Raw genomic sequence first — 20,891 nt, 5'->3', positions numbered from 1 at the left:
GTACAGAAGATCTTTCAGAATCATACGGACTGGCTCATTTTGGCGGGATTGTTCCCGCCTTGCTCATTCCTTCATGTGACTACTGAAGTATCTATTGTCTTGTGCGTGTAGCCCTGCTGTCTGCGGGTAGCCTTCCCTGATGGCTTGTATCCGCAACTGCGGGAACAGGCGGGGTACTTCACCATTGGGGGGCTTTCCCTGCGTGTACAGCTTGCGTACTGCGCGTAAGGTTCTCTGAGCATGGTGGGTCCTGCGGGAGCAGATGGCCTTTGCGCAGATGTCCCTGTTCAAGGTGAGTCTTGCGGGACCAACTGGGCTCTGCTGGGACCTACCTCTTCATCGGGGAAACCCCCCCCCCCCCCACCCCAACTCATTTTCCTTTTTCGGATACAAGAAATGGGTTATAGAACAGATAAATTGAAGATCAATAATAGTTTGCTCAACAGCTATATGCCATTTTTCGATTTTTCCATTTACAGAATTAGATGTGTTTTTTATTTTTATTGTTGTTGTTGGCGGCGGCATAATGCGAGGAGGAGGTACATGAAAAGAATTAGGTAGGATATTTTTTTATGTAATTATACATATTTGGATCGCATAATTATATATTTATTTAATTTAATGTTTGTTTTAACATATAATAACTTTTTTCTTTAAACATAAAAGAAGAAAAATGTATAATTAACTAAACGTATAATTAAATTCTCAAAGTATCCCAATTTTTAGAGAGATTCAAAATATGAACCTTTAAAATTCAAATTCTTCATGTATTTCTTTACTAACTCGTCTTCGTCTCTATGTCAGAAAATCAAGACGACAATTTTTAGGGGTTGCTAGGCTCGCACATCCTTGCTGAAGGAAAACTCGTACACAAGTCTTGAATAGGAGTTCACCATCAGGAAGAAACACACCATATATGAGAAAACTCTCTAGTCCAACCTAAAACTCTTATATTTTTTTATCACGGGTGATACTTGAACTTAAAACCTATCATTTCTTAACTAGAGTTTCATAGACGGCCCTTGTGTAGTTGTGTATGTTCATAATATCCATTTTAAAATGAACCCAAAACTGTTTAATTTATACATTATATGTACGCATATTCTGATATTCTCAATAATATCATCAACTACATAAATTTTGGCAAATTATAATTTTATAAGTAAACTTCTATGTAAATTGTAAATCATTAGTTGATAGTGATTAAAATGTTACCCCTTTCCGTCACATAATTATAATTTCTGTCTTTATGTCACATGTTGGCCACTAGTATTATGTGATGGCCACGAATATATTTATTCCAGCTTGTAAAGAAAAAATCTAAGCTATTGCACATCAAGTACTGTTCCATTCCCAACTAGCAAAATAACATCATTTTAACGTTACACTACTTTTACACATTGACCCAAATGGCCAAATGGCATGTGGGTGGCGTCTACTAGGCTCACCGGCATATGGTACATGCACCAATATGTAGGTGGTTGGTGTTCTTTGCTACGCTAGCCCCCGCACTGCAAAGGCAAATACCATACCTAGTGAGCATATGATACGCAAGGGCGTGTTTTTTGAGCGGTTATTTCACATGTGAAACTTGGTTGGATTGATCTAATTGTTGGAAGTAATTTCGGACTCCAAGTCACAAGTTGGTGAACTTGAATGACCAATATTGACAAGTAGGTCATAGTTGTCATGTTTCATAATTATAGCATGTTTCCTAATTGCATTGTAATTATAATAGGTAATGCCTTACATAACAAGTTAGGTTAGGGGCTGTTTGGTTCATTCAGATCTGAATGAGTCAGATCTGAATGAACCTCTGTCCCATTCAGTAACAGCAGTAAGTCTGAATGACTCAAACCTAATTTTAACCATTCAGATGTTTTTCTGTTTGAAATCAAACAGTTTGAAGTCTTAATGAATCAGATGTTTACATCTGAATGGTTCCATGATGTAAACAAACAGCCCCTTAGTCTATATAAACCAAGTCATGGTTAGACTTTATAGAAAGTGGTGTGAGTTGCAACCGAGTTAGGGTTCATCAAGAGTCGAACCGAGTTAGGGTTTGAGAGATTGTAATAAGTTTTTAGAGTGAGATTTTCTGATTAATATAAACTAGAGATTCGTTTAATTCGTGTTTGATTATCGATCCGGGACTTGACTAATAGTATGTGTTCACAAAGCTAATGCTAATATGTATGTTTTATATGCTTTCAGGTATAAGGATGATAACCGAAGGCCATACGTACGTGATCAAGAAAAAAAAATTGTAGATCGAACACTCTTTAGTAAATGATGAATCTTTTGCATAGGTTAGAAAAGGTTTATACTACCCGTTATAAACTATATGTTGGGGGTTTGAATGGGATGCATGGTTGTTAGTTGTAAACAAGTAATGTTTTCTGTTAGAAAAAAAAACACCATTATGCCAGTGAGTTTGCTTTTGTGGTGGCACGACTGTCAAGTAGTAGTCGACGGTATGATTTCCCGGGAGAACGCTTAACTCAAACTATGAAGCCAATGCGGGCTAGGTTAAGATTACACAGTCTAGCTAGAGTGATGCAACAGAGCTTTTTAAAATTTAAGTAGTTTGGTGGCCTAAAAAAACTAAATTTCGTATTTTATCTTTATAATTGAAGTGTACAAGTTTTGGGTGTGATAATGTTTAATGGCTCCATAAACTTTTTCAATTTTATCAATATATAAATCAAGAAAATAAGAAAAAATATTAGCAAAGACAATGTAATAGTGGTGATAGTAATGATTGATGCACTATTAATTAATTTAATAAACCACTATTATCACAACAATCTTCCCTCATCATTCATACTAAATCACTACTAATTAATTTACTATATATACCAAAATTGTTACAAGTTGGGCACTTTTTAAATGAATCTCATATATTTATAACAAATTTAATAAAATGTAACTTGATTTTATAATATTTTACATATCCAAGAGATTAATTACAGCTCTTTCTTTAGAACTTTAAAAATTCATCAATAATTGTAGCACTCCATAAGCTATTAAACGTGAACTCAAGTGTGGTTCGTTAATTATTGAATTATAAAATTAAAAATTAAAAATTAAAAAAAAAAGATAAAAATGTGAATATTTCTCAAGTCTCACCTCTCTTGTATATATTTTTTTTCTATCCTTCTTTCTTTCTTCTCTTCCCTAAAAGTTCTAAATGACATTTTCATCTAAACTGTTAAATGTGTAACGTCGACTTATCTAAAGTAACCCAAGCATACAAACATAGTATCTATACATGTGCATATGTTGATGTAAAAGTATGCTAATTTACGAACACTTTTTTTAGAAAATATATATCAATCAATCAATCAATCAATCATACCCAGTAAAATCCCACCGACAGCAGAGCTATAGGTAGGGTCTGGGGAGGGTGGGATGTAGGCACACCGTACCTCTATCCAAAGGAATAAAGAGGTGGCTTCCAGAGAGACCCTCGGCTCTAAGAACATGTGTATGAAGCAAAAAAAAGGAAATCAAAGTTTAACAGTTATATAAAAAACTACTACTGATTATAATAATATTAATAAAAAGGTCACAGTTTAACCGCAATATAAAAGCTAATAATAATAATAATAAAGTATGTAAGGGAAATACCATTATGGTATGTGACCTAAATAAGTTAAGTCTAAGCCCTAAGGTATTCAATTCTCTCTAAAAATCCTTAACTTTAATTCTACTTCTCCACGAATTCCTATCCTCAACCATGTCCTCAGAGAGGTTTAGGTCTATCAAATCATGCCTAATCCTCTCATCCCAAGTTACTATTTTTTTAGAAAATAGTAACTATTAAATACGGTATATATGAATTAGTATGCGAACTAATGCAAATGCGAATGAAACAATTTGAACTTATAATCAAGTAAAATTGTAGCTCAAAAGAATACATCATATTCAGTTATTCACGATGCAATGGCGGGCTCGTCTTGAACCATAGGGTTTCACCACCCTAGTGTTTTGTTACGCAGTGATATATAAAGTCAAATCGATGCACGACAACGAAATGGATAGAGAATGACTATGACATGGTGGCGGTCCGTCTTGAAACCCTAGGGCCCACCACTCAATCGTCCCTAAGGTCCATTGTATAATCTACAATTGGCAGATGTCTTGTAGAGAATATCAATGTGCAACAAAGGTAGGTAAATAGGTAATTGCTCGGTAGTTTAAGATGGCTATGTTTTACTCTTTATATTTCGTATTGCAAACATTGGTCGAGTGTAGAGGAAAAAAAAATAAAGAGATGGCAATAATTTGGAGAGACTTAGGGCGGGTAGAATGGAAAAGAGAGTGGGTTTTAGTGAAATACAAACCATTCTTACACTTCTTTTCATAAGAAATAGGGAAAAAACAATATATATACGTGTTTATACGGTTTGAAATGATATTTATATCTTGATTTACAATTCTTTCGTTTAAAGTCGTGTTTAGTTAAGTGAATAGTGAAAAACAACTCCATCATACCTTCATTCAGTCATACAATCTCATACATAACTTAAGTAGTTTACGCTTAATTTTAGAAATTCCTACCAAACAATGAATTATTTGTGTAAGTAACAAAAGCACATATAAGTTTTATTTATTTTCTCAAATATATACATCTTGTTGACTACATTTATTTACAACCTAACTCAACTCAATCTTTAATACAAAAAAAAACTAATTTCTCTCTATTCAAGTTACACAACTCAATCTAACCTAACTTTTCACTCTCATTCACAAACCAACTTAAACCAATTTTTATTACAAATATATGATTTAGGTTTGAATATAATCTATAAAATTTATTCTAAACAATAAAAAACTTTATTTATTTAAACAATTTAATTTAAATATTAAAAAGTTTCTAAAAATATTTACGTTTGTGAAACATACTTAATATTAGATGGTTTATTACAAGTCTTTATTTAAAAATAAATTTACGAAGCCATATTAAAATTACATATTTTTAAAAGCACTCCGTTTTTAATAAAATGCATATCGAGATATTCATAAAAAAACTAAACAAGATGCTAAAATTATATATGAAATGAATTGCTAAAAAAGAAAAAGAAAAACAAATATTTACCAATAGAAAGATGACACATTCACAAGTTTTGGATTGTGACCTAGTAGCCATCGACCGGGTCGTGACTTTATATTGCTTTTTCCTTTTCTTTTTTATTTCAATGGGTCACAACCTCTGTTGCTGATAAACATAGTCAAGTGATTTAAGTTTCGATTCGTGTCAAGAGGTGAATATTAGTCAAACTGGGGTAATTCATATCTTGAACCATTGATTTTTTTTTATTATTTGTTTATTTATACTTGTTGCCGTTGGCTAATAAAGTCAAGGGACCCAACTACTAACCCCATGAAGTGACAACACCCTTTGATGCTTTACGCAAATATAATATAGGATTTTCAACATGTGTTTATTCCATAATAGGTTTTGAACGGGTCTTGGGTTTCTCTCAATCGGGAAATCATTTTTTCAAACTCTTATTATTATACATTGCCCATTGGATCCTTTTTAGTTTTAGCTTCGGATTTTTGAGGTAATAATAACTACGAAAATGGTAATACACCATTTTTTATTAGCTAAACTAGTTTTTATCCTTCTTTATTACGGGGTTGTTTTATATTATTCGTTTTTAATATTTATATATTTTTTTAGTTTTTAATTTTATTTATTGTAAGGAAATTAATAATATACTTAAGATTTGATGATGAAAGGGTTCACAAATAAATGAGATGTTATAACTCGGTTTAAAAGCTATCTGGGTTGGTAAAACTCATGGTCCGCTTATTTTTTTTACTATAAAATTGTTTCTTAATTATAAATAATATTTTCTTTAAAAAAACCAGATATTAAATTTTAATATATTCTTATTTTATAGGATTTTCATATAAAGTATTTGGTGAGATTAATTTTTAATTTATTTAGATGTTATAACCCGTTTAAGGGCTATATGGGTTTGGTGAGACCCATACCCGTGAATTCAGGTCAAATACATGAGAAACCTCAATTTACAGATAAAACAATCTGATGGCTTGAGAGAATGTAGAGAGCAACCAGAGACTTTTAAAGGATTCATTTATATATATTTAAGATTTAATGATTAAAAAAATTGTTTTGTAAATGAGAGCATATTAGAGTTTTTTATTTACAATCTTCAACAATATACATAATATAATATGTTGATGATAATATTTAAAATTATATTTCTTTCTGTCTTTAACAAACACGGTTTGTTATTGATTTTTGGATTTCACCAAGTAGTGAAATATATTCTACCAACGTATATTAGTATAATATATAAATATTTATTTTTATAAAAATGTATAGATATAATATAAATAGAGTTTAAAGGAAAATGAATAATTTAATCATGTTATTGAGATAATATAAATGAAGTGTAAAAGAAAAGTAAATAATTATTGATTTATTACATATTTACATATATTAGTTTTGTAGGGAAAACAATTGTGCGACATGTGTCATCAATTATTTTACTTTATTAAAATATGTAGATATAAAATTCTAAATTTACTAAAACCATTGATTTCATATTATACATTTTAATTCTTAACCACCTTATCACCCAACCAAAGTCTAAACCATTTAGAAAAATATTTAATTGAATGCGATATTCTTTTTTTGTTTTTGAAATGCAACATGTGTAGATAGATCGTTTCTTAAATAGTCTAAAAGTCTTGTTATTCATGGTAGATATACTACTACAAAACCATACACACAACGAACAAAAATTAATATAAAACTTACATTTTAATATGATCGAATTGCTCGAACAATTGTCTTTAGCGAGAATATCAACAATATCTTCGATAGCAAAATGAGCAAAATAGTCATTGATAGTTGTGGATGGGAATTCATATTCAACACGACTCCCTTAAAATAAATACCGAGTCTCCCATTGAAGAACCCGTATGACTCCTATGATACAACAGTCTAAGTACCATCTACTGTCAGAGATGCCTCAAGCACTCGGGATTACACCAAGTTAGTGATTTTCTTCAAAACCCCATACAATACATTCTATCTCCTCGAGTGTATTGTCTTATCTATTATAACTTATCTATATTGATCTCTCAACATTCATTTAAAGTGTTAACCAATGTACTATTTCGTAGTTACAGCAAAGCAACCATCGTATCTCGATTTATCAGGATAAGTTAACTTTTTAATTAAAAAGGGTCCTGATAATTCGCCCGTTTATTCCCTCAAAATAATTGAGCCGACCCTATCAACTACAACAAGCAATTTAGTTCTTGTTTGCAACCACTATTATTGTCATTCTAGTTTTGCCAAAATAAATTTAACAATTAGGTGTTATGTAACCCATTTAAAAGGGTTAAATGCTCTGTTTAGTCACTCAATTAAAAAAAGTACACAATTATTTTTATTCACCTCTTACTACATACAACCATATATCAACCATTAATAGCTTAATGGAAAAACTAAAGATCTAAACCATGATCGGGTCAGACCAAAACATAACATCTACTATACTAACACTAGATCAGCATTCATTGATCAAAAACCGCGCGCTCATTAAGATATCTTTCCGCAATTGCAGCATGAGTTGCCGCCCCGATAGGAAGCACGTCTTCATCGATCATAAAATAAGGGGAATGACCCGTGTGAGTCGAGCCCAATGTCTCGTTCATTATCCCGATATAAAAGAACGCTGCAGGGATCGCCTCTGAGTAAAACGAGAAGTCCTCGGCACCCATCATTGGTGGCACCACTGTGAACCCCGTTGGACCAACAAGCTCAGTCGCGACCTTCCTCACGTGTTCATACATTTTCTCATTGTTAACCGTTGGTGGATATATAGTCGATTGTTTCTCGAAAAAATCCACCGTTGCTGAGCATTTGAAAACACTTGCTTGTTGTACGATCACCTGTCACGTTGTCGCCCCGTTCATATAGTTAGTTTCAACTCGTAAAATATTTTTTGACCCATTACATGACCCGTTTTAGGGGTCTCAGTCATCTCGGGTTGAATGGTGGGACCCGACCACAAGAAAGAATTCAACCTACCCGGATATACATGACAAAGAATTAAACAAGTCAACCAAACACGACCTATTTAACCCAAATCTCAATTTTTCATCCGATTTTTAGATTTTTTTTTTTTCATAACTAGTTCATCTTCTTTATTTAGATGTGTCAAAAATTGGGTTCCAATATGTAGAAACATAGATATTACATCAATATAGCAGGTAGGCGGGCAACAAGCTGCGCCGCCACCCCTTTCTGAATTGCAAACCCTAACCTGCTAAAGACATACCCCTGCCCTTTTGGAGTCGACACATTGCTATGCACAACCTGTTGGACCCTGGTTAGAAAACGGATAGCTTCCGGGTTTAATGATAATTTCTAGATTAATGATAATTTCATTTTTATCAAAGGAAACAAATTAAAACTACAAGGGTGCTACTGCTAGCTTATTTAATATTATTAAGAATAAAGTTTCTCCATTTAAATGAATTGAAAAGCTTTATTTTTTACTTGATTTGATTTATTACTAAAGGTTTCTTTTATTTTAGCCAAAATTGACTACAAAAACTCTAGAGAGGAAATAATAAAAGTTTTGGAAGTAAATAATTTTTGAAGTTAACCCAAACACAACTCGTTTATTAAACAGATCAACCTAAACATGGCCCACTTTTTAAATAGGCTATACTAGCCAACCCAAGGCCTGAATATTTTCATGCCGTGTTCGGGTTGTGTTAGAAATTGCCGTTTGTTATACAAATAAATGATTAAAAGATCGATGATAAAATACCTGGTAAAAATTGGTGTTTGAAAACGCTCTCAGGGTTCCTTTCAGGACAACCGAATCGGGCATCAGATTGAGATCATCACCGCCAGTAAACGTGGTAACGGAAACCACCTGCGAGTCAAGCGGATTTGATTCTTTGGACACGATCCCTTGCAAGCTTATGACAGCAGCAGAGGCAGCCAGAACTGGATCTCCAGTTCCTCCCTGGATAACAGCTTTAAAGAACCCGCAGCCCGCGAGAAGCGGGCCGGGTCTCGACCCGATCACACCTGTGGGAAGCTGGTGTGATACATGGGCCGCAAAAATCGCCTCTACGTCCTCAAGAGCCCCGTCTCCCATCATCCTTTTGGCACCATTTCCAGCTTCCTCTGCTGGTTGAAAGATCAGTATAACCGTCCCCTGTAATAAAACAGGATTTATCGGTCCGTTAAAATTCAAACACGATACAAAAATAATCAGGTTTTACGCCTGTAAAAATTATAAAAACCTATAAAACTGTAAAAGGATTGACATGTCTTAACTAGGGTTATCATTTTTACCCGAAACCCAACCCGAGAAAACCTGTATCCGAACCCGAAAAACCCGAATAAACTTTAAATTTCAACTTTGCGTTGTATTTGAGTTTATTGGTATCTTCACTCAATTTATAGGTGAGTTGTCCATTGATTGTGTGATTTTGGCCTATAACTTTTGTTTTTTGTTTACCTGATTGATTTATGGATTCCGTTGCTTATGTATTAAGAGTGTACGATATGAACATATAAACGATTATATATAACATTTGCATCACATATTCTATTTTTCTAATCATCAAAATAAGGTGTAAATTTCACAAAATGTAATTAAACATGTATAATCGTAAAATTTGTTAATTTGGAGTTGATTCATAGAGAAAGTGACTGTTTTCTTAAGCTCAAATCTATTTGGTGTCAAATGGGTAATTTGATAATGAAAAATATAATGTGCGTGTTCAATATCTTCAAACGGGTTATGTAGTTAAATTAAAAAAACCGAAAAGCAAACTACCTAAACTCTTACATGATAAGAAGTCAAGGCAATTTTTCACAAGTTAATTACGACTTATAACATATTCGAAAAAAATAAGCATGGGAAGAAATGAGATATGAGAGAAAATGTGAGATGCAGTGTAGAAAAAATGAAGCTCAAAAGGGTACAACAAACTTGAATCTTGTAGAAAATTGGGGAAGATGCTATAAGATATGACATCTTTTTGGTACATTTTTTTAAAGGCCAATTTCTTTTACTTCTTATAGCTTGAATTTAGAATATTTAGGTGTTTAAGAGACTTTTTCTCTACCACAAGACTACCAACCCTAAGCCAAAATTTTATATTTTAATAGAGCAATACATACTTTAAATATCATGCTTAATAAAGCAAGGCATGTTGATTTTAACTTTTGAGTGAGAGAATGATTTTTAATTCACAGTACTTTCTTGACTAGCTAAACCTGCTTTTAAACAAAATTAATTTCAATTCTTATTCTAGTAAATTAAAAAAAACAAAGGGGGCTAAGATCCTTTGACATTTGACCAAGTAATAAAAAGCAAAATTTCTCCGGTATGGTTTATAATCCCCTTTTAAGGTTATTCATATTCATTGGTGGACATTATAAAGGCATACTAGGTAACTCTATGAGCTAATTCATATGTATCCTTTTTCTTTTAACGACTCAATTTTTATGTTTTATAAAGATTGAATTTTTGACCTCCAATTTTACATTCTAATTATCTTACCACCCTATCAAATTAAGAATGACTAATTGATACGTATCTAAATGAAAAATCTTCATGGTGGAATATTGAAATTATTATTTTTTAATGACTCATAAACTGCACCACCTATTAAATCAACCGAATACCCTATTATGGAGATTGAACCTCTATCCCTTAGGATAGAGGGAACATTAATACTGCTAAGCCAAAGCACTTTGGTATTGAATTATTATCCAAAGTATTCATATTGATTATAAGCACTTACCAAAACTTTAATTAAGTTTATTATTAGCCTATCATCTATGGTGGGGGGCATCAAAACCCCTCTACAGTACCACATCAACGTCACGTAAGCACCGAGGGGCATCGAAGCCTCAACCAATAATGTCCCGCGGTGATTTAAAGCCTATTGACGCCCCTATTATATATATATATATAGTTATATATATGTATGTATGTGTGTGTGTGTGAGAGAGAGAGAGAGATGGAGCCCATTGGCACCCATCGTTGTGAAGCCCCCGTTCTCCGTGCCCCCTCCCGGGAGTGTTTCGCACCAATGGGTTCCAATTGGCTCCATCTCTCACACACACACACACACATACATACACACACCTTCCGCTCCCCCTCTCGGGAGTGTTTCGCGCCCTCGACGCCCCAAGGCAGCCCTCAAGGGCGCCCATAGGCGCGTCTTAGGTGTTATATTCTAACAAGCCGACAATCTAGTAAGAGTTCTTCAAATTGATTACATCAAATCCATAAAACAAAATTTTTAAAACGAATTTTATTAACTTAATATGTATTATCAAATTCTTCAAAATATTCCACTTTTTACATTATAAAAGACAAAATAATAGATGCCTTTAAAGCAATTATAAAAGAGAAATTATATATGATATTATTGCATATAAAGCCAAATCGAGTTCGCACGAATACGATGCACCAATCACCCACCATGCGTAGGGGGGGAGGGGTGGTGAGTGTGGTGTGATCACTCATCACACACCCCACCCAATTATATTGTGTCACATCATCAACCCAAATTTCATCACATGTGATGGTCTTTTACTAGGGGTGGTGGTGTGGTGTGATGGTGTGTGATAGAATTTTTTATTATTTTTTTTGTAACTTTAAAAATTAAAAACAATATTTAATAGAACTTTAAAAATAAAAATAATTGTTTAATAGAACATAATTCAACTTAAAATTTAGAAATAAAAAATAAAAGTTACAACGAACGTCTACTCCTCGTCTGAATCCGGAAATTCCAAACCTAAAGAACCTATATGCGCAACAAGATCCCATCTCAACCAACGATGAATATCTTCATCCCGCAAGTCTAATTGGACATCATCGGGAACGGGAACATAAGTCGGAGGATCCGGTACCCAATCTGGAGAAATTGCATTTCCATATTCTTTTATTAACATATTGTGTAATATGATGCATGCATACACGTAGCTATAGATCGTGGGTTTTTTCATTGCACGAACTGGTCGACTGAGTATGCACCATCTACCCTTTAAAACACCGAAAGCTCTCTCGACATCTTTTCTTGCCGATTCTTGCAACTTCTTGAACGCCTTTTCATTGGTCTCGACAGGAAACGAAAAGGCTTTCACAAAACAGACCATTGCGGGTAGATACTGTCGACAAGATAGTAGCCACGTCTGTAATATCTCTCGTTGACAAAGTACGGAAAGAAAGGTGTGGTGTCATCTGTTACGCTCTGAAACAACGGTGGTGTGTACAGAACAGTGATGTCGTTGTTTGAGCCGGGAACACCAAAATAAGAATGCCAAATCCATAAATCATTTGACGCAACCGCTTCTAGTGAGATGGTCGGTCGTTTGATATCACCCCTAACATACGCCCCTCGCAACTCCCGTGGACAATTTCTCCATTCGATATGTGTACAATCGATGCTACCGAGCATCACTGGAAAATGCCATCTAGCCTCGTGTGCGGCGTAAAGACGTGTAATGTTGTGTCTTGTTGGTTTTCGTAGAAACTCTTTGGCATACAATTTTATAATCGCGTTACAAAAGAATTGTAGACATTCACGTGAAGTTCTCTCAGACATTTGTAAGTATTCATCGAATTGGTCGGGTGGGTTACATGTCGCTAGTTGACGAATAACGGATGTGCATTTTTGATGCGGCGTAAAACTTCGTTTGCATCTCGCGTCGTAAGATTCTTGAAACCATTCTTCGTTTACTTCGACGTCGGCTACAATCTTTAAGAATAAAGATTTCGGCAAACGAAAGCGTTCCCTAAACGTCTCGTCGTTGTACTTCGGCTCCTCCACAAAATAGTCATTCATTAGCACGTCGTGGGCATGTATACGATCACGCTCCACCACCTTTTTCTTTGGACGGCTCGGGCCTTCAAGTTCTTTGTATAGCAACGGGAACCATTCGAGAATGTCATTGTCCGAAGACGAAGAGCTGTTGGTGTCTAAGGTAGAGGTGTTCAAAAAAACCGGTTACGGAACCGGTTTGGGCGGTTAACCGGAAAACCGGTTTTTTAAAAACCGGTTTTTTTAAAAACCGGTTTGACCGGTTTACGTAACCGGTTTACGTATCGGTTATACTTTTTGGAGCCAAAACCGGTTTTATAACCGGTTATAAAAAAAACCGGTTTTTTTTAATAACCGGTTATTAAAAAACCGGTTAACCGGTTTTTAAAATAACCGGTTTATAGCCGTTATAAAAAAAACCGGTTAACCGGTTTTTTAATAACCGGTTAACCGGTTAAACCGGTTTTCGAACGTTACCAAACGGCTTTATAGCCGTTTTTTTTTTTTTTGCCCGTTTTTTTAGCCGTTTTTTTGGTTTTTTTACCCCCACAAACATCTATATATAGTTTAGGTTGGGTATTGGTTAGATCACACTTGATTATACAACTCCAAAAGCTCTAAACGTTTATTTCATACGCGATTATAACTCCAAACGCTCTTCTTTCGTAGTCGTTTATTTCATACTCGAGTATACCACTCTTAATTCGTAGTCGATTATCATGGCCTCCCAAAGTGCTGCTTCATCGGTCAACATGGGTGCCTCGAACACGGGAGAAACCGTCGTTCGGGTCATCCCCACGAAACGAAACCAAGATATTTGGCAACATTTCGACCTATGCGAAATGTCTAACGGAACCCAAAAAGCTAGATGCAAACATTGTTTGAAGTTTTATAACAAAGAAGCAAACTCCAGTTTAAGAGCTCATGTAGAAAGGCCCTCTTGCAAGGTCTTGAAGGACGAATCCGGAAGTAGTTCGCAGCCGGAGATGACGAATCAAGGAACGGTGTTTACGTACGACCTTGAAGCGGTACGTCAACAGTTTGGCAACTTTGTGATTCAACAATCACTTCCTTTCAACCACTTCGACAACCCTCAATTCACGGAGATGATGCAAAAGTATGTTCAACCACGCTACCAACACGTAAGTCGTTCGACCCTTAGAAGAGATATGCTTAAAGCATGGAAAAACGCTAAATCCGAACTAATTTCATACTTTTCAAACTTACAAACTGGTGTGAACTTAACAACGGATGTGTGGTCGGTACCTAATGGTTCGCCCGACTCATACATTTGTGTGACGGCTCATTGGGTTGACCCCCGGTCGTGGCAAATGATGAAACGAACCGTTGCGTTTCAATTGTTTGATTACCCGCACACGGGTAGAAATATTTTTAAACTCTTGGATAAAGTCATTCGACAATACAAGATTGAAGATAAAATCTTTTCAATATCGTTTGATAACGCGTCCAACAATACGGCCGCGGTTGGCCATTTAAAATTAAAGTATAAACCTATTTGTGATGGAGCGTTTTTTCATAGCCGATGCATTGCACATATTATCAACTTGGCCGTGCAAGATGGGTTAAACGTGATCGAAACGCAAAGAAACAATTTTAAAAGAATGTTACGAGATGTTTTTAGCAACAATAAAACATTTTCAAGATACAAAAAATTTTGTGATGAAGCTAATTGTCAATGGTTGGGGCCCAATTGGGATTGTCCAACAAGATGGAACTCGACTTGTGATATGTTTGAGAAAGCCATCCAACAAAAAGAATCACTAGTTGCGTTTCATCAAATAATGTCAAGTAGGGGTAAATGTGCACCGTACGATCCTAGAAACTGGTTATTGATTGAGATCGTTACGGAGGTTCTTCAAATTTTTAAATCTTGCACAACTAGTTTATCCGGGGTTTACTATCCAACAAGCCCCATTGCTTTACCAAAAATTGCTGTCATGTGCACAAAGTTGACTGAAATTCATTGTAGGGGTGCACCTTATTTTGATATGGGTGCAAAAATGAAAGAAAAATTTATAAAATATTTTCAACAACTACCCGCTGTTTTGACCTGTGCGGCTGCGTTAAACCCTTGCATCAATGTTGGTGGTGTTGAAGCTTTAATAGAAAAAATTTGTGATGAGCTAGGGTTAAACGACGATCAAAACCCCTATTATAGCCAAACTTTAAAGAATGATTTCAACACCACATTGGCAAACATGTATGATGTTTACCTTACAAAACACGGGTCGTCTTCCCAAATTCATGACTCGTTAAGAGCTGTTGCCCAATCCCAATCCCAAACCGACCTTGAAATGGGGATGTACTACATGATTTGGGAAGACGCCGGTAAACGTCAAAGGGTAAACACCCCAAGCAGTGAACTTGGAAGGTATGGTGGTACCAACTTTGTGAAACACATGACTCCGGATGAATTTAGAAGTCTTGATTTGCTGGCTTGGTGGAGAGGTAAGGAGGATGAGTTTCCGATCCTCGCCGCCATGGCCAAAGATTTACTAACGGTCCAAGCTTCCACGGTAGCTTCGGAGTCTGCTTTTTCTGTTTCTGGCAGGGTTATATCGATTAGGAGGACTCGACTCACTCCAGCAGCTGTAGAGATGTCGATTTGCTACAAGGATTACTTGGACTCTTTAGACAGGGCACAACATCAACGCTCACTCGAGGGGGAAATGGACTATGAGGCGGCCTTGTATGAAGACGAGGTCAATCAAGGACACATTCAACCAATGACCGATGAAGAAGCCGCGTACGACGATTACCTAAGGAATAGCTCGGGATCGGGTAGCGAAGAAAATGAGTAACAAACATCAACTTGTTAATGTAATCGTGTCTAAGCATTCTTTAATGTTTGTATTTTTGAGTTACGAATATGCGATAACGATTTAATGTTTGTATTTTTAATGTAAAAGCTATAAATGAAAGTTATGTGTTTTTAATCTTCCAAGCAAAGAATGCTAACAACGAAACCCTAAACCCTAAACCCTAAAGAAAAAAAAAAAAAAAAAAAAAAAAAAAAAAAAAAAAAAAAAACCGGTTAACCGGTTAGACCGGTTATTAAAAACCGGTTATAAAAAACCGGTTTAATAACCGGTTCTAACCGGTTTTTAAACCGGTCCAAACCGGTTTGGCCGGTTTGAGTTTTCAGCAATAAAAACCGGTTAATAACCGGTCCGGTTATTAACCGAACCGGTTTTTTTCTGGATAAAAAAAACCGGTCCGGTTAATAACCGAACCGGTTTTTTCAAAAAAACCGATTTGTGCACCTCTAGTCTAAGGGCATCGAGTGTTTCGGAAATTCCATATTTTTTTGTTGTGAATGAAGGGGAAGTTTGAGAGTGTTTTTGAGTTGGATTTGGTTTTGATTTGGATTTGGTTATGTTTTTGTTTTGGTTTTATATTGTTTTTTTTTATTTTTTATTTAACCCCCCCCCCCCCCAACGGCTACATTCCTTCTTGGAAATCACCCCCACCAAGCGTGATGGCCATCACGCAAAATACCCATTTTCGCGTAACCATAGGACCGGTGGCGGTGTGGCTTTTCTCATCACGCGTGACGGGGAGGCCACCACGCACCGCCCCGTCCGCCCTTATTTATGAAGCATGACTATGCCTTCTTCCGTAAGCTTGTTTTGAATGACGAGTGAAAAAGTACCAAGTTAAAAAGTACATATCAATGTGGTAGTTAAAAGTACTCATTGGTTAAAACTTAAAAGTTAAAAACATATTATCAATAATAACATAAAACAAGCATTTCAATTCTTATTTTGAACTCCTAATAAATTATACCCTATGATAAAATTTCAACATTCATTCTTATTTAAAAAAAAGGTTAGGGTTTATACATTTAGTCTCACTCGAACATTATACTTTTAGTCGCTAATACAGATGGACTTTAAAAAGTATTTAAATTATTATAAAGTTACAAATTTTCCCTATAAAATCTATAGGGAAGTGTAATTATTATGGATTATGTTGGCCGGTTTGTGGTATTGTGGAAATTCAAAGTAGCAATATGAGTATGTGTATAAGTTGGATGTGGCTCAATGGTAGAGCATTCACTTTATTAGTGAGAGGTAGGGGGTTCAAACCTCACTATCACCAACTTATATGGGAGATATGAGGGATGATTCTGGCTTGCCAGGGTTCGAGTCCTGATCTCACCCGGTTTTACCGGCTCCTCGCTGTCGTGCCATTAGGCGGGTGTGGGGGTCGGGTTTTATCCGGTGAATCCCTCAATATGGTGGATCGCTAGGGGCTTCGTCCGTCCGAAATAGTGGCCGGCTCGGGCTACCTTTGGCCAATGGGGGCCGCGTACGAAGTACCCGGCGTTACTTAGTTGGTCGTTCAAAAAGAAAAAATATGAGTATGTGTCATAGTTGACCCGAATGTGGTTTTGTGGTAATCTATGATCAATAAATGCTTATGTATTATATTTACCGTTTGTAGTAAGTTAAGGGAGCCTTATGAAGATATGATATGGTCTGACCCGTTTGTGGCAAGCTAAAGTGCTCTAAGATATGTATAGTTGATATATTTTATAGAATTATAGTAGATTAAGTATTTTGGTAGGTAAGTCATGTTTTTGAACCATTGATGATATTTAATAATGCAAATCTAAGCGACATGAGTTAATATTAAATCACAAGATTGAACTTGTATTCGAGTTGTATAATTGAAAATATACTAGTATTTAAGGAAATGTAAATTCTAAGTTGCAAAATTGAATAATAAATTTTAACTAAGTTATACTAATTGAAGAGGTATTAGTTAGATTATGTGTTTATCTTCATTTCTTGTGATATGTTGAGTAAAACAAAGTACGTGATGTCTGAAATTGAATAGGTGAACAATTTCAACAAAATCTTTCGATATCTTATGATCTTAATATCTTTTAGCTATTCCAGCACTGACCCTAACATGCCCTACGCCTGGCATGAATTCCTTACTCTAAAGGCAATTTATACTATGCTGACCCTTTCATTGCGGTGTACGCTGGTTTGGTTAAATTTTGGGATTTTTTATGTTTGGGAGTGGAAACTTGTATGCAACATGTATCTATGATCTTAGGCACTAATGATACTCATAGATTGTGGTGTATTGCTTTAGGTAAAGCCCAAATATGAGCTATTGATTGTGATGAAGCGTTCAGGACAGAGCATAAATAAATATCACAAAGTCGGATTTTGTACGTGTGTGTGCGTGCGCATGTAAAAGGGAGTAATATGGTTATTCAGTGATTTTCATATTTGAAGTCCAAACCAAGTTGCGGTGTTGATAAATAAAAAGAATTTTATAAAATAAAGAAAAGTTTGCTTTCGCATTTAAAACGTGGTATCAGGTGTATCAACTTTAGAGTGTTACAATATTATTGCGACTTTGGTAACAAGGAACCCTATAAAATTTAGTTATGTGTTAGCAACAGTAATGGATTTTGCATATGGAACAGTTATGCTTGTTGGTGGTGGTAATATGGAGTCCGTAGTGTTGCAACATGGAGCTTGAGAACAAGTTGCAAAGAGGACACATCGAACGTAGAAGAAAAGGGAGTGGGTGTACACACCTAAGGTCTATGATCATGCAAAAACATGGTGTTGTTAACCTGTCGAGAAGATCAAAAAGTCGCGGTCATCAGAAATCTTGTGGGTTTGATCGGAGTCACTTGTGCTAGATTTGAAGTCACGCTTGTTAATGGGTGTTCTTAATTTTTTGTTGAAAAACGTGGTTTGTTAGAAAAAGGCAATGCTTTCATAACCGGATTGGACGGTGAACCGGAAGGGTAACTGGCCGAACAACTTTAGTCTAAAAACGACGGTTACGGCTAAAAGTATTTTCTTTCAGAAAAAAAGTATTTTTAATAGTAAACGGTTCAACCGGCCCGGTTTCCCGGTTGGAGCGGCTGGATTTCTGAAAACTGACCGAACTGATAGAACCGAACTGGTCAAAGGACCGAAACTCGGTCGGACTGGTTCGACCAGCCGGTCCGGTCCGGTCTCAACAACATTGGTAAAACGTCATCTTGTGATGGTTTACATTACTTGGTAATATATATGTGTATGTGTGTAAAATTATTTATAAAATAGTTTATTATAAAAATAATTCGATGCTAAATATAATATGAAAAAGAGGTACTGGTACTTAAATAAATGGACTTTCAAAAAAAGAACGTAATATAGAAATAGTGTTTTAAAATAATATGATAAGCGAAAATCTTATTTGTCATAAGAAGTGCAATATATATGAACATGTGAAACACTAAACATTTATATAATAAGATGACTATGACCACCGAGATTGAAAAAATCGTCACATGTTTTGTAATACTTATAAAAATCCATCATTTCAATATATAAAAAATAATGATGATAAACGTATTTCTTTTTAACGGATGTTTGGAAGACGGGTCACTGACATATCCGATCATCTCCCTCTCTGTTCGACGCTAAGTTTGTTTGTTTAATAAACGAACGAACATGAACAAAAGGTTTGTGTTCGTTTTATTTAACGAACGAACATAAACACAACATGTTCTATTCGTTCATTTATGTTCATTAATTTATATTCGTTCTTTTTCTTTTTGTATACATTTAATGGTAAATATTTAAATATTTTATGGATGAGTCATCTATCTCAGTGTTTTATATTTGTTCATTTGTGTTCGTTTATGTTTGTTTGTGTTCATTTACGGTATTTACCATTGTTCATATATGTTAATTGATGTTCGTTTATCTTTGTTCATATATGTTAATTGATGTTCGTATATCTTTGTTCAATTATGTTCGTGAACTTTTCATTTATATTTTAAATGAACAAACATAAACGAACACGAACATATTCATTTTTTAAACGAATGAACATAAACGAACACGGACATGTTCATTTTTTAAAGAACATGTTCGTTTAAAATGTTCGCATAGACACAAATATTTGTCTGATTAAGTGTTCGTTTAAAGTTAAATGAAGAACACGAACATACTCTTGTTTATGTTCATCTAATCATGTCCCTTGTGGGGCCAGTCCAGTTATATGAGACACTTGTTTAAACCCTTGTAGGATTAACATTTGTGGTTCAGATTGACACTACCATTGTTCCAGCAGCTGCCACAAGCCGCAAGTGAAGGCCACGTTGATCACATGGAGATATCTGCTAGTTCTTGGATCCGTACCCATGCCGAATGACTGACCCTGACCCACCTCTTGAGCCTGCTTCTTAGCCCACTTGTCTTGTGGGCTCAACTAATTAAAACCACATGCACAACATGTGTGTTCTAAAATTCAAAGCAACCGGCCAACATCTTTTTTTTTTTTTTCTTTTTTTAACTTTTGAGTGTTAAACTTTATTAATTATTAAAATTAAGTTATATCCCTCAATAATTAAATTTATAAATTTTTAATTCAATGATAATGGCAAGTTTTACAATTCTATAAGAGATTGTAAGATTTGTTTAGATTTCTGTAATGCTATAATAACACTCTTATCAAGTCAAATGTAAATTTATATTTGATATGATGAAACTACAATACAAGAGTTATATGACAAAATAAAGTTTACACGTAAATAAATATGTATTATATGTAACAGTGGAATGGTATGAAAATAAATTAACAATACACGTTCTAAGCCTATTTCTAAATTTACACATCATTCACATGAGGCTAAAACTCAACCATTTCAAGATAAACACCTATCATATGTCTTGGTATCGTTGGATTGCAAGCCCTTTAATAAGGAAAAATATGACCGGAATACTAATTGATTTAATGATTTTTCAAACTATTAAATAACGTGCTGCTGATACAACATCTATAATTCTATATGCAGCATAAATGTAGAATTTTTACACGTATCTTCTCCTTTAGATATACGTGTACTTTCTTGGCTTATTATCTGACTTTTCTATTCATCACGCTTCCATCACTTTCTCTTCATCACCTTCCTCCATTGAAGTTCTCAACATCTCAGTAATCTATATCCAAGATATTGTTTCTAGTTCACCGATGTAAGGCAAAAGTTACCC

General features: G+C 35.0%; 1 pseudogene; it reads right to left on the bottom strand.

Annotated features, from left to right (window-relative positions):
- Nucleotides 1-7,378: 7,378 nt before the first annotated feature.
- LOC143558598 (IAA-amino acid hydrolase ILR1-like 6 pseudogene) lies at nucleotides 7,379-9,284 on the bottom strand (annotated as a pseudogene).
- Between the last annotated feature and the right edge of the window lie 11,607 nt (nucleotides 9,285-20,891).

The sequence above is a fragment of the Bidens hawaiensis genome, unplaced genomic scaffold (genome assembly GCF_021521415.1).
Source record: "Bidens hawaiensis isolate Kalapana, Puna unplaced genomic scaffold, B.hawaiensis_p1.1 tig00019559_1, whole genome shotgun sequence".
NCBI classification, from domain to species: domain Eukaryota; kingdom Viridiplantae; phylum Streptophyta; class Magnoliopsida; order Asterales; family Asteraceae; genus Bidens; species Bidens hawaiensis.
Note: the sequence above shows the minus strand (reverse complement) of the source record. Positions and strands in the feature narration are given on the sequence as shown.